The sequence below is a fragment of the Prenolepis imparis genome, unplaced genomic scaffold (genome assembly GCF_030444845.1).
Source record: "Prenolepis imparis isolate NDT839.2.m4 unplaced genomic scaffold, iyPreImpa1.0 SCAF_4, whole genome shotgun sequence".
NCBI classification, from domain to species: Eukaryota; Metazoa; Arthropoda; class Insecta; order Hymenoptera; family Formicidae; genus Prenolepis; species Prenolepis imparis.
Genome location: NW_028141162.1, coordinates 2,964,175 through 2,976,871, shown reverse-complemented (window position 1 = coordinate 2,976,871; position 12,697 = coordinate 2,964,175). Strand labels below are relative to the sequence as shown.

Here is a 12,697-nt window from a genome sequence, read left to right as displayed (position 1 = left end):
AAGGTGATGGCGGTAAAAGGGAGAGACCGCGGGAGAAGTTTTTTCTTTAGGTTCGGAGTCGTGAAATTGAGACGTTTCGATTCTAAAAGCCGCGTAATCGACTGCTGGCAGGTATACATCTGCGCTGAGCTCTATTCTATGAAGAAAAGTAAAAAAAGTTTGTAATACTGCTCAATACCCTATCAAATAGACTGTGATTATCAATCCATCTTTTTGATAGATTTTAATCGATAGTATAATTTATATATATTGTACATAAAAGCTTTTCAATATTTTTATATTTGCTCTGATTTCTCTCTCTCTCAAATTATAAAAAAATTTCTCTTCAATATAGCCTCACAAGCTTTGTGCAAAATAAAAAATAATTAATATTAAAAAGTGTACGATTTTCTAAAAAAATTTTAAAAAATTCTTGTTTTAAAAATGTAGCCCTACAGGCTGTTAGAAAAAATAGAGTTTTAATCGCGCAAACAATTGGATGAGTACGTTAGGTAAGAGTTATTTTTTACGTCTTTGTACCTTTCAAATATAATCCAGGCATACCAGGTAGATAGGATGCGTTTTATTCGCGCAAATAAATCCTGAGACCATCGAAGTTTAGCGATTTCTAGAGGTTTGCTTGATTTGCAGGTGAGGTGAAGAATGAGGAAACGAGAGAAACATATAATAGAAGAAGACTTAAAATTTAAAAAGGGCTTAAAAATCCCTTCCTCAAGAGAGAAAAAGAGAGAGGACCACGAGAAGACCCCCTCGAAGAGGTACGCCTGGTTTTCCCGAAAGGTTAGATCGATGATGTCTACTAAAATTACGAAACCCCTGGGATCTCTTTTTTTCTGGTTTATCCCTTCCTCGTTTCTCGCGGTTAAAGTTCTTCCTTTCACTCGTTACGCGCTTTCCACCACTTTTTTTCGTTAAACGATGCATCCTGTGTATCACGTCGAATGATTCGTTCGCCATCAACGCAAAAGGTCTACATCGATTGATGAAAAATGAAGAGAAACTCCCCCCCCCCCCCTTAATACGGACTCCCCCGAATAATGAAAAAAATGATGCGCGATATGGGAAAATATTTCTTGCGCAATATGGTCGACGATATTTCCAGCTTTCAGATTCGCCGAGGCTCGCTTTATTTCGTACCTTTCGGGTATCGTGATCAAATGCAGAATTTCGTTTCTCGAGCACGTATATACGATTAATAAGGGATTATAATTAATAAAAGGCATAATACGAAGGAGGGTCTTCATAAATAGTTTAAAAAAAAGTTTCAACGCTCGTTTCGGTATTAAATGAATTCCCATTCTCGCGAGGGAGAATTCCTGAAGAATCGCATGCATATACGCATTTCGCTGTATCTTGCTCGCGGCCGGATCCTTAAATTGACTCGATTTTTAAGGCCCAGTCTGGAGAAGGTATCACGCCGCGGGGATTCTGTGTTTCTCTTCCACTGAAGATATTCTCTCTTTCGTCTTTGCTCCAAATCACCTCACATAATGGCGAGTCATGCCCTATCGATACACTATCGCAACAGAGAAACGTATTACGACGAGTCATCTTTCCAAGATTCCTCGTTTATAAGACACCGTGTGAAATATAACGTGCTTTTTTTTAATATAGAAAAAAATAGATCTATTACTCGAGAAGAATTTTACGGAATCAAATTGATAAAAATGAAAGAATGAATTATATATAAAGAATAAGGTTTCTTTGGCAAACAAAATCAAAATTTAAAAGTAGTAATCTAAACCATTTGTACAATCTTAAGATTAAGTGCTAAGCTTCCAGGATAATATTCTCCACTCTTTTCCAATTTTATAAATATATACGAATTTTCAGACCTTTGCATTAATTTAATATACTTGTCAGAAACTTTACACAGGGATATTAAATAATAAAATAATCGAGATCATTCGGATACGCTCGAGGCTCAAATTAGAGACGGTGACTGACATCCGACCCTCTAACCTCGGAAGTCGCGCGAAAAAAAAATGAAAGAAGGGGCACCGAGATCTCGTATATCCTCGAGCCCATTTTTACGAGATACTTAAACCTTTAAACGGGTACGTCATTCGGATCAGAGTTTCGGAAAAACGGTAGGAAAAAACACGCTCTCAGATTTCAAATTTCGCAGGGAAATCGGTTAACCCCCGAAATCAACTGCGACGACACCGCCGAAGGGCGAAGGGATCGCGCGATTTTTCTCAGGGGTTAAATCGAGCGTGGCCCCCAGAGAGAGAGATCTGGCGTTTCTTTTTTTTTCTCCCCTCGCCCCTCTTGACGAAGTCTCGCGCAGGTACCTGGCCGCTACCTGCACGCGTCCATCCCGGAAAAGCGGGAAGAGAAATATCGCAAGGGGGCGAAAATAACGCGGTGCAAAGGTAAGAAAAAAAAAAGCGAGAGATTACGCGAACGAGGAGCTTCGAGTAGGGAAAGAAATACACGCGAGCGTCGAAGGGATTCCGCACTTTTTTCCTATCGTTTTTATCTCCTCGTCGGCGCCCACGGACCCTTCCCTTCGGCTTCGTTCACTCAGCCAGCAGAGGCAACGAGGGTAAAAAACAGGGGTAAAAGTGAGTTAATAGTCGGTAAAACGCCGTTCTCTTCGTGACCCGCAGGGGTTACGCGTACCTCCCGGGGGTGTACCTCTTTTACTTCCTTTTCCCTACTCGACCCGCGCGAACGGGTAACTCCTCTTCGACTCGGGGAGAATCCGAAGGGATAAAGAAAAAGGTGACTAGTATATATCGCTAAAGAGGAAAACCGAGACACGAGGATACTCCTTTCGTCGAGAAATCTGAGTAATCGTTGTCGTAGCAGTTTCCTGCGAAAGCTGGTCTTTCGTTGTTGTTCTCATATTTTCTCGTGAGAACATTTAGAAATATAAAAAAATGCAGCAGTATTTCGTAGAAACAAAAAAAAATTCTTTTTTCATTACATATATTTTTTCTGAGGAGGAAACCGCAAATACATATGTAATTCACAAATAGATATGTAGAGAGGCGATCTAACAAAATACAAAAGTAATGTATGAAATAATCGATAAAATATTAATTTAATCGCGTGGATGCCTTTTAACGTGATTCTTTCGTGCGAGGCGTACCGATGAGTACACGTTACGTATAAATTCGGTATTCCAAAACACAAAAGTAAGATTACCGGCGGCTTCGGCTTTCTTGTTTCTCGCCAGAATCGAATTTCGAGCGCTTCGTCGTCGTGTAACGAAACACGCGCGCGTTTCAAGAGCCTCGCGTTACGCGTGCCTGACTAGAGTACGTGGTTGGTTGGGCTCATCCAACCCGGAATCGTCAACGGAAGTGAGTGTCTGTTCGTTCGCAACGACTGTCGGGAATTCCAAATCGTCGAGTAACGGATATACACCCGTTACGCCGAACGGTCGATGTACCTACCCCGGGAAGAATTATGAAGGAAAGCCTAAGTTCGCGCGAAATCGTGATTTATTAAAAAAATATTTCGAATCGAGACTTAATTTAATTATTTTATATGGACCAAGAAAAAAATTTGTGCTCTGTGCATAATTGATCAGTTTCAATAAAAAATTAATTTTCCTTGACGTTGAAAAAATGTAGAAGTACGAATCTTTGATGCAAACCATGGAATATAATTAAAACAGTGTTTATAACGTGAAACGAGTAATGTAATGAAGTGACATACTCATTGTCAGATTTATGACCAACCGCCGCGTTGCAGAAAAAGAATCGATGCGCGCCCGTTCTTCTGACATTTTTTTTATCACAACTGCCTTCGCTCCCTCTCGAAAGCAGGAATCTTAGACGGACGTAGTCGGGTATAACATTTCCAAATTTTAATATTTAACGTCTCGGGGCGGTCAGATGGAGAGAAGGACCAGCGTGGCCCGTCCGCGAGATAAAGAACTCAGGGCCCCGTGGGGTTCATTTTTAACACCTAACAGAAGTCGAGATGCTCAACCGTGATTAGCCTTCTCCCCGGAGCCGATGGGTCCGGGCATTATCCGGTGAGAAATTGGCGGCCGTTCGTTTCTTTGTTCCAAGCGATTTTTTATTGACTCAAATTCCGGAAAAAAAGAACGGTGAAAGAGACAAAGAGAGAAAGGGGGTACTTCATACGTTGGATATTAGGGATGGGAAGAGGGTTTAGAGTCGAAAACGAAATAGCGGTTTAGAATCCCGCGGTGCTATGTGTGGGAGGCGGTTAAATGGATAAACGAGAAAGAAAAGAGCGCGGACGGAAAAAGAGATCGAGAGAAAGAGAGAGAGAGAGAGAGAGGAGAGAAATGTTAAGATGGAAACGAAAGGAGAGAATAAGCGCGGGGGCAGACAGAGGGGAAAGTTGTAGGGGCCTGAGGGAAGAAGGACGCGAGGAAGGGAGGAAGAAAAAAGGGCCAGCGAACACAACTGGCCGCGGCCGAAGCTGCGCTCATTTTTTCTCGTGGCCGAACCCGAAAACCCTTTTATGCCCACCCAAGATTAATTATCCTCCATACTCGAAAAATGAAACTGGCCGCGAACAAAGGAGCGCCGCGCGCGCTACTCGGCGGTCCTCGCGATCAGCCTCCGTTGTCCAATCGCTGTTTATTCGCGCCCAGACTCGACCAAGGATCTTAGAAGATGAGGAGTAACGCAGGAAAAGAGCATGGAAGATTTAACGCAGAGATTTGTCTCGTAAGCAAGATTCAAATTTGCGCTTTGTATGTGAGAGCTCTCGATAATATCAATTCATACTGAAGAAATAGCGTTCAAAATTAAATATGATAATAATTAATATCGATTGTATTGATCGCAAAGGTGCTTTTGGTCGCGTATACTGGCGTATAGGATGACAGAAACGGGCAGCGTAAAATTATCATGACAATAAAAAGAAAATGACACTCTGGCATATTCTGCAATTTTCTATAATGGAGCGAGCTCCGAAAACTCGCGTATCGAGAGGGGAACAGAGAGAGGTTGGGTCCGAAAAAGGGCAAGCTGAGGGGAGGAGGGGGAGCAGGGTAGAATCTCGTTAGACTGAAAAAATTCCACGTAACAGATTTGAATATCGCATAATGTCGAATTAATGCCGGAAATTCGACTCGACGGGGCCCCTCCCGACGCGCGGTAATGGGGCTCCCTGAAATTTCGTAGCGAGCCCCATAAAGCGGTTTCGCGTATGGAAAACGTGTCGAGGCAATGAGTCCCCCTTCCCCTTCCCTTTCCCTCCACGGCTAGCCGTCTGCGCTGCCAGCGGGGCCTTACGACGTAGAAACCCTAATAATTCCCTGACAGTGGCCTTTAGTCTCGCCGTTTTTGCCAAGGCTACGAGTTTTACGATTTTCTCTCTTGTTTGAACGAATGAGACGAAAGGGAAATATCTTCTCTGATTGCCCAACACATATGTATGCAAATTAACCGGAATTAATCGATCTAGCAAAATCATGACAATACATTTGCTTCATATTTTGATCGCGTTTAAGACAATATATTTTATTTTTTTTATTTCTTTTTAAATATATTGACTTTTATGTCTCGGAACTATATTTTGCAAAATTTTTAAAAACCAGGAAAATGCGATAAAAAATGCAGAGCAAATTTAGATTTTTCACTTATATAATTAAAAATAATTTTTCAACACGAGAGTCGTTTTATTCGCGTTTCACAACTCGTAGTCAGTTGGTGTCTCTCTGTCTTTTTCTGGAGCACTCGGGGGGCCGCAGCGGGGAAAAAGAAATACCCCCGCGCGTTCCTCTTATTTTACCCGAGGTCGGGTACCATCGCGCGTCCTTTCTTTTTGTTTGACATAATTTAAAATTTATGAGTTCGAGAATCGGTTATGCGAGGCCATTCTCTCCTCTTTTCGTTCTTTCCCTCTATCTTTCCGAGCCTCCCCATCTTTATCGCCTTCCCTCGCTTGTGCTTCCTCCAATCTCCCTAACCGGACTGTGATTTTGCCGTAGAATTTGAATATTAAGATTAGGCCAGCTTTAATACCTCCTGCGCGAGCTTCTCTCATCTGCCCCCCTCCTCCATCCCTATCTACGTTACGAACACCGGGGAAGTTCTCCGCGAGAAATGTTTTCATAAAGCGTATATATACAGCTATGAGAGCTGTCGGTAACGCTCTTCGCTGTATTTGCACACAAGAAAGACTCTTGCCGAGCAAGGATCGCAAAGTAGGACGTGTCGCGCATAATTAGTGCTACGTTGTATTTAACTGGTACTTCTTTAATGGTTTCTCGCTCCTGCGACCTTTTCCGACTCATTTCTTGCAACATTGTGTTCGGAAAGAGGCATTTATCTCCGGAAAATCCGCAGTCTTTGGGTCCGAGAGCGGAAAGGAAAGGAAAGGACGAACGTGAGCAAGAGAACAGAAAGAGAGAGAGAAGGAGGAGGAGAGAGAAAGAGAGAGGTGGAAGTTCATTAAGACCACCGATGCCACAGGCACCGTATTAGGTTGGACAAACTGGTTTTCGCGAATCTTTTCTCTCCCCTGCATCATCCAACGCATCGGGCCCGGATAAAAGACTCCCGAGTTTCGGCATGGTCCTTAACCCTTTATTTGGCAATGTCGCCCTTAAGCAACGCGATTTCTCTCTACGCGAGCGAGCCCTTCAAAAGTCGGCAATATTTCACTCTCACGACATTTATATATTTGTTGTTCATCGTCAAGAAAATTCTCTGATACTTTGTCATACTTTATTATTAATTTAAATTGCATATAGCTATTAAAGAAGAAATAATTATAATTGTATATTAAAATATCGATTTTTATCTTATGTAATGAGATTTTCAAGAAAACTGATAGTAAATAAAATCATATTGAAATAAATAAAAGCACAATCGATGACGATGATTTGAAGTTATTAGGGCAACGTGATGACTATGCTAAACGGCGAGACATTGATTTAAATATAAACGATCCACTCTCTATCTTTTCGTTCAATCGCTCATTCGCCGCGACGATCAATTCTAAAGTCGACTTGTGAGTCGTCATTTTGGCAATTGACAGTAATAAATACTTGGCAACAATACACGGCAAACTTTTGCACGACTGCCAAATGCACGACGAACTGATCGACGAGAATAAAAAGAGAAATTATGCATTTTCGCGGCGTCGAAATAATTTCGCAAAGTTAGATTACATTTTTTTTCTCGACTGTACAGGCCATGTGTTTTCGAGTATACGCACTTCCACAAGACGGTCTGTTCTTATTTTCTCGTTTGTCCGTCGTACGGTCTTTCCAAACAGTACTTTTAAGACACCTTGAAATCAGAGCAATATCGCGATGCGAGGAGTGCGAAGGGTTATCGATGGCCTCAGACAAATATATTCTACTTTCATCTCTCTTATAGCGTTTCGAATTTACACACACTGCATTATTCCATAATCAATAATTAAATATTATTAAATAATTTATAATAATCAATTTTTTTATATTTAATTATAAATCATGTACCTAATATAATCTGTCGAGCATTTTTTTAACGTCCCTAGAACAATTTGAGAATTATATAAAATCAGTTGACGAAGAGGCCGACACACCACCAGAGGTAGCTGGATGTAAAGGAGAAGAAGAAGAACATGACAGTCACGATGACGACAACAACGAAGATCCTCCTCGGCTAGGAATGCCTCCTGATGGATTGGTCATCCGTGATTAATTTGACAAGCTGACTTTCTGGTTTTCGGAGACTGACAAGGGGCCCACGGGGCCTCAGCGCCCGTGAGGCCTAATGGGCCTTCTCGGCCACGGCGCACCTCTCGCTGACTCTGCCTATCTCGGCGCACATATCGACGAAACCGGAGGTGGGATCGTTTGAAAAATTAATCGAGCCTACGGAGTCTCCGTGGAAATGCTAATGGAAGGTCACCTTTTTCATTCGATTATCGACACCGCGAGTGAGGAGAGGAAAGAAGTGCCGAGAACGAAGGGGCAAAATAGAAATCTTCTTCTCGCGTCACCCGCGGGGGAAGGCAACCTTAATCTCGACATACTAATCGACGATCTTGGAAAAATCTTGGGAAAAATGAGTCGCGCGTTTCTGTTAATAACCGACTTGATGTCAAAAATCTTGCTCGGGACAATTAATTTTTAAAGAGTATGTAAATTTTCTAATTATATTTTAATCATGTTAAAGACAGGATTCTTTTTCATTAAAATAGCGAATAGAAATAGTGTTAAAAAAATCATCGGTCGCGAGAGAAAAGTAATTTTCACGAATACGAAATTTCTCTCGAGCTCGGACATAACTGAGACTAATCTTGCGGATACGCGAAACCGGTACTCGTAAAAATAAAATTATCGAGGATGCGGTGAGGAAACGACGAAGTGCCCGCCAGATCTCGATCCATTGACTCGACGAGAACTACTTGTCGCCAGCGTTGTTGTCGGCGAGGATGGGCACAAAAGGGGACGGCCGTAAAACTCGCACCTCGCCTGGCCAAGGCGTGAGTGGATGCACGGCGAAATAAAGTAATAAAGCGATCGGTGCACTTACTCCGCGATATTCCTCGTGTTGGGTCGCGCGTGTCGAGAAAAGTGGCGTGTATCGAAAGAGGGAACACAAATTGTTGAAAGTTAGTCGAGAAAATTGCAAAAATTCGTCAAATTTCAATCTAAAATAAAAGATTTTTCTCTATAAAAAAAAAAAAAAAAAAAAAAAAAAAGATCGAAATAAAGAGTAATTCAAAAAATTATTATACACACTAAGCGGAACTGTTTACAATCACGCAATATTTCGCGCAACATTGTCAGACACATATGTGTGTACATCGTGTCTTTCAATTTAAAACTAATTTCAAATTTCAAATTTAATTGACTGACTACTGTATCCTGACAGACTTGTCTTCTGTCTGATGAGACCTCTCAAAACACAGACTTTACTATAGACCATTTTATTATAGGTCTACGCACACTTATGATCGAAAGACTGTCATAACGTTAGATAATTTCTTCATTAAGAACCAAAGATAAGAGAATGATAATTAAGGTACCGTTGAAAAGCAGTTGACGCCGTATGGTGTTTGTCGTCGGTTTATTCGGAGAGCCCGTAGAAAGAAAAGAAGAACGCACTCGAAATAGTTACGCGTTAAACGGCATTGGGACGGAGGAGGAGAAGAGGCGAGTTCCGGGTTGACAGTCATTGGGACGAGGACGAGAATCGCGGGAAACGGCGAGAGATCGACGTAGAGCTGGAATTAAACAAATAATCTTCGTCGAGCGGGGAATCCGTTAAGGCACGAAAGTACGGCCGGTAAAAGGAACCTATTGAATTCTAAATTTAAACGAATGTCCAAGTGTCAGCGAGCTGACGGGCAAAATAAACAAGATGCCGCGAGGAGTAGAGGAAAAGGAGTAAGAAGAACGCTCGCGGGGAGAATAAACGGGAGATGGGAAAGGATTTCACGGGAGATATATATATATATAATATCTCTCGGTCTATACTTCTTTTTTTATCCCGCTCGAACTCGATATTAATTTCGCAAACAAAATAAAATTGCAAATTACGTTTTTCAATCTTGGAGAGACATCGGTTCTTCAATCTGAGAAAAATTTGATCTCGTCAAGTTGCTTTTAAATTGATTTTGAATTTCATCATACACGGAAATTCATATATTAATCTTTCACGATTCTTAATCGACCATAATCCGAGATGATTTTGCAAAAACATTCACTCTCGCGGATAATAATAGCTCATACTCGGCGACTTAACTTGATTACCGCTCTATGCTTTTCTGCTTGTCGAGGCCTCTGTGTTAAAGTTCATTGATACGTCAATTTATAATCGCGGAGAAAAATTCTGAATCTTTGCAAATAATCGACTCATGACGCAGACAAGCTCTCGTCAACGATTTCAATCGCGGTGGTCGATACAAAAAAAGAAGAAAAAACCAAGATTCGAGAGCTACGTAGAGAATCGTCGCAAACGCATGCTACTGCAAAGACTGTACCGTGTCCAACCTCAATAGAACTTCGCCATTCCTCTCTCTGACTCAGAACTTAATTGGAGAACAAAAAAGCTGAGGAGATCCAATTGACCCGGAAGCGGACATCAACGCGACGATCGTGCGAATAGTGGTAGAAAAACGTGAGCCTTCAAGAAAATTGAATTAAATGAGAAAATTCAAGCGAGAAAACGATCGAATCGCTCGTTTTCTTTTATGCAAATAACGTCGGCATTCCGACACTCTCGCGTGAAACGTTGATCTAAGCTTGCTGTCGCGAAAAAATTTCAATCGAAGAAAACACTATCCAATGAAATATATCCGAGGAGGATAAGAACGCACAAAGAAAAACGAGGAGAGAGAGAAAAAAATCAAGAAGGACGCGTTTGAGTATCGACGACGAATATGATGATGATGATGAAAAACGAGGCACTTTCGAGGATCGATAGAGAAAACGCGGCTCGTTCGCGAAGAGGGAAAGATAAAGAGGAAGAAGGACGAGCGCACGAGGGGCCCCCGCGGGGTTTCGGGGGGACAAGAGGGAGCTCCTCATCGTCGTGGCAGCACGTGTGTAGCAGAAGCGAACCCGGGGCCCCAGTTCGGTCCATGCCTCGTAAAGCCTTTCATAAAAGCTTTCATAAAACGTTTCACGATCTCTTCGTACCGAGGGAATCCAGCGCCGATCAACGTCTCCGTAAGAGATTCGTTCGTCTTTCTCTGCATCGTCTTCTTCTTCTTCCTACGCGGCAAAAGATATTTTCTCGGTCGAGTGCGAGATACACATTTCACGTATTCTCGTGAAATCTTGAATAAACAAAGAATTGCAATAAGCATTGCTTCGCGATGAATCATTTAATAAAGTTATTAAAAGTTCTTTTTTTCGTACTACTAGTTTCCATCTTTCATTCTTATCTCCAGTTTTCCATTCGCATAAAATTCATCGAAAGACATCACGATTCAGCGGTTGGTTCGAATACCTGAAATCTTTAACGTCTCTCATCAACCATGGAGAGGGTTCTTTGTCCCCGTTCAAGGAGGAAGCTCCGATTTCGATCTTGCTACGATTCGTTTTCGGGACCATCGGGATCTAACTCATACGTACCTAAGCTAGAGATCTACGCGCTCGGAGACATAAAAGCTCGTAACCAGACTGATCCAAACTCTCCTCTCCCATCCCTCTCTTCCGCCGGTTTCTCTCCCCTTCCTTATGACCGATTCCCTGTTTCTTTCCTCTCGCTACCAGCGCTTCTCGAATTAAACCCGACCAGCAGATACGACAGATTCGTTGAATAGCGGTCGAGTTAGCTGGCTTTTTGAATTCGGCGTTTCTTAACGAGGGTTAGTCCAAGGAGAAGACTCGCTTTTTGAAACGACAAACTTTTTGTTCAAAGGCTTTTCAAAGAGAGACACACGCGTATCTGTCACCGAGGTTTGCAGCGCGTGACGATGAAGATCTAAAAAAACAAGTAAATGAAGAAAGTTTCGAGTTCTAATGATTCTTTTTTCCTTTCGGCCCGACACGTGTGTGTGTATCTCTTCGAGTAATCATCTGGTGTAATGTCCATTACTTTTAAGGCCTCGCTAAATTGAACAACGATTTATATATACATATATATATAGGTATATAGAGAAAGAAAGAAAAAGAGAGAGGGGGGGGGAAGAGATGCCCCCGTCGATCGTTGGCTTGAACCGATTTCGAAGACGGAGCGGATTTTCTCGCCCGACGGGTGGCATTCGACGATCATTCTTCGGACGCGATGCTGCGGACGGATATCGTTAAAAAACGCAATCGAGCTGGGAGAATCGCGCGCTATCAGTTAATGAATCTGGCCCCGTGCGACGGGACGACGCCCGGGGGCCCACGAGAGGAGGGCCTGTCTCTCGAAAGTCTCCGCGGGCCCCCTGACAATGGCGTGGCCGACGAATTTCGAAAAGGACAAAAATAAAAAATGATCCTGCGCGCTCTTCTCGCGAGAAAGAAGGAAGCTGCGTCGGGGGAAGGAAGGGGGGAAGGAAGAAAGAAAGAGGAAAGAGATCGCCTCTCCTTTTTCTTCTCTCCTTTCTATCCGTTCCTTCTGCTGGTGTACCTGCCCGCTGTCCGTCCGACTGTCCGTCTTCTCTTTTCATCCTTACTGCCTTTTATCCGGGCGAAATGATTAATGGGTTCACGGTTCACGGAGGCACCGCGGTATCTCTCTCTCTCTCTCTCTCATCCCCCCTTCCCCCTTCAAACCCCTCATCAGACCCCTCCCTCCAAAGTAGCCGTCTCTCTTCCACCCGCGCGCATAGACGAGTTTTCTGGTTTTCTTCGCGCCAGATTATCATCCCCTTTTTACACCCCTCGCGCAGTATGGCGATTGTACGACACTTGGAGTATACACCTTTTCTCTGCCTTCGGATGTGTATCGCTTTAATATCAAGGCGCCATGAAATGGAGCGATTAAGTTGGACGGAATGTATGACGGAGTCGGATCGGGAATTGATCTGACAGTCGCTCATAACAAACATTTAAAAGCAGAGGATATATACATAATATAGGTCACGAGTATAAATTAACTTTTAGCTGGTTACGAGAAAAAATAGTGATGAATCGATATAACGATACGTATGTCGTTGCCAGATGTTAGATATACCAATAAGGGGTACGTATATAGCTCTCTTCGAGATTATAACGCGAAACGATAATATATTCTCAGCGGAAAAGACAAATATGTAAGATATCTATTCGTCGAGGCGAGGTTCACGGAGGCGAGCGTGACTCTCGTCCAAGAAGTACCGTCTT

The 12,697-nt window shown here is 42.6% G+C and overlaps 1 protein-coding gene across 3 annotated transcripts in view; it reads right to left on the bottom strand.

Annotated features, from left to right (window-relative positions):
- Positions 1–12,697, bottom strand: part of LOC145935510 (zinc finger protein castor homolog 1) — a 136,082-nt gene that overhangs the window by 29,902 nt on the left and 93,483 nt on the right. The window lies entirely within an intron of this gene.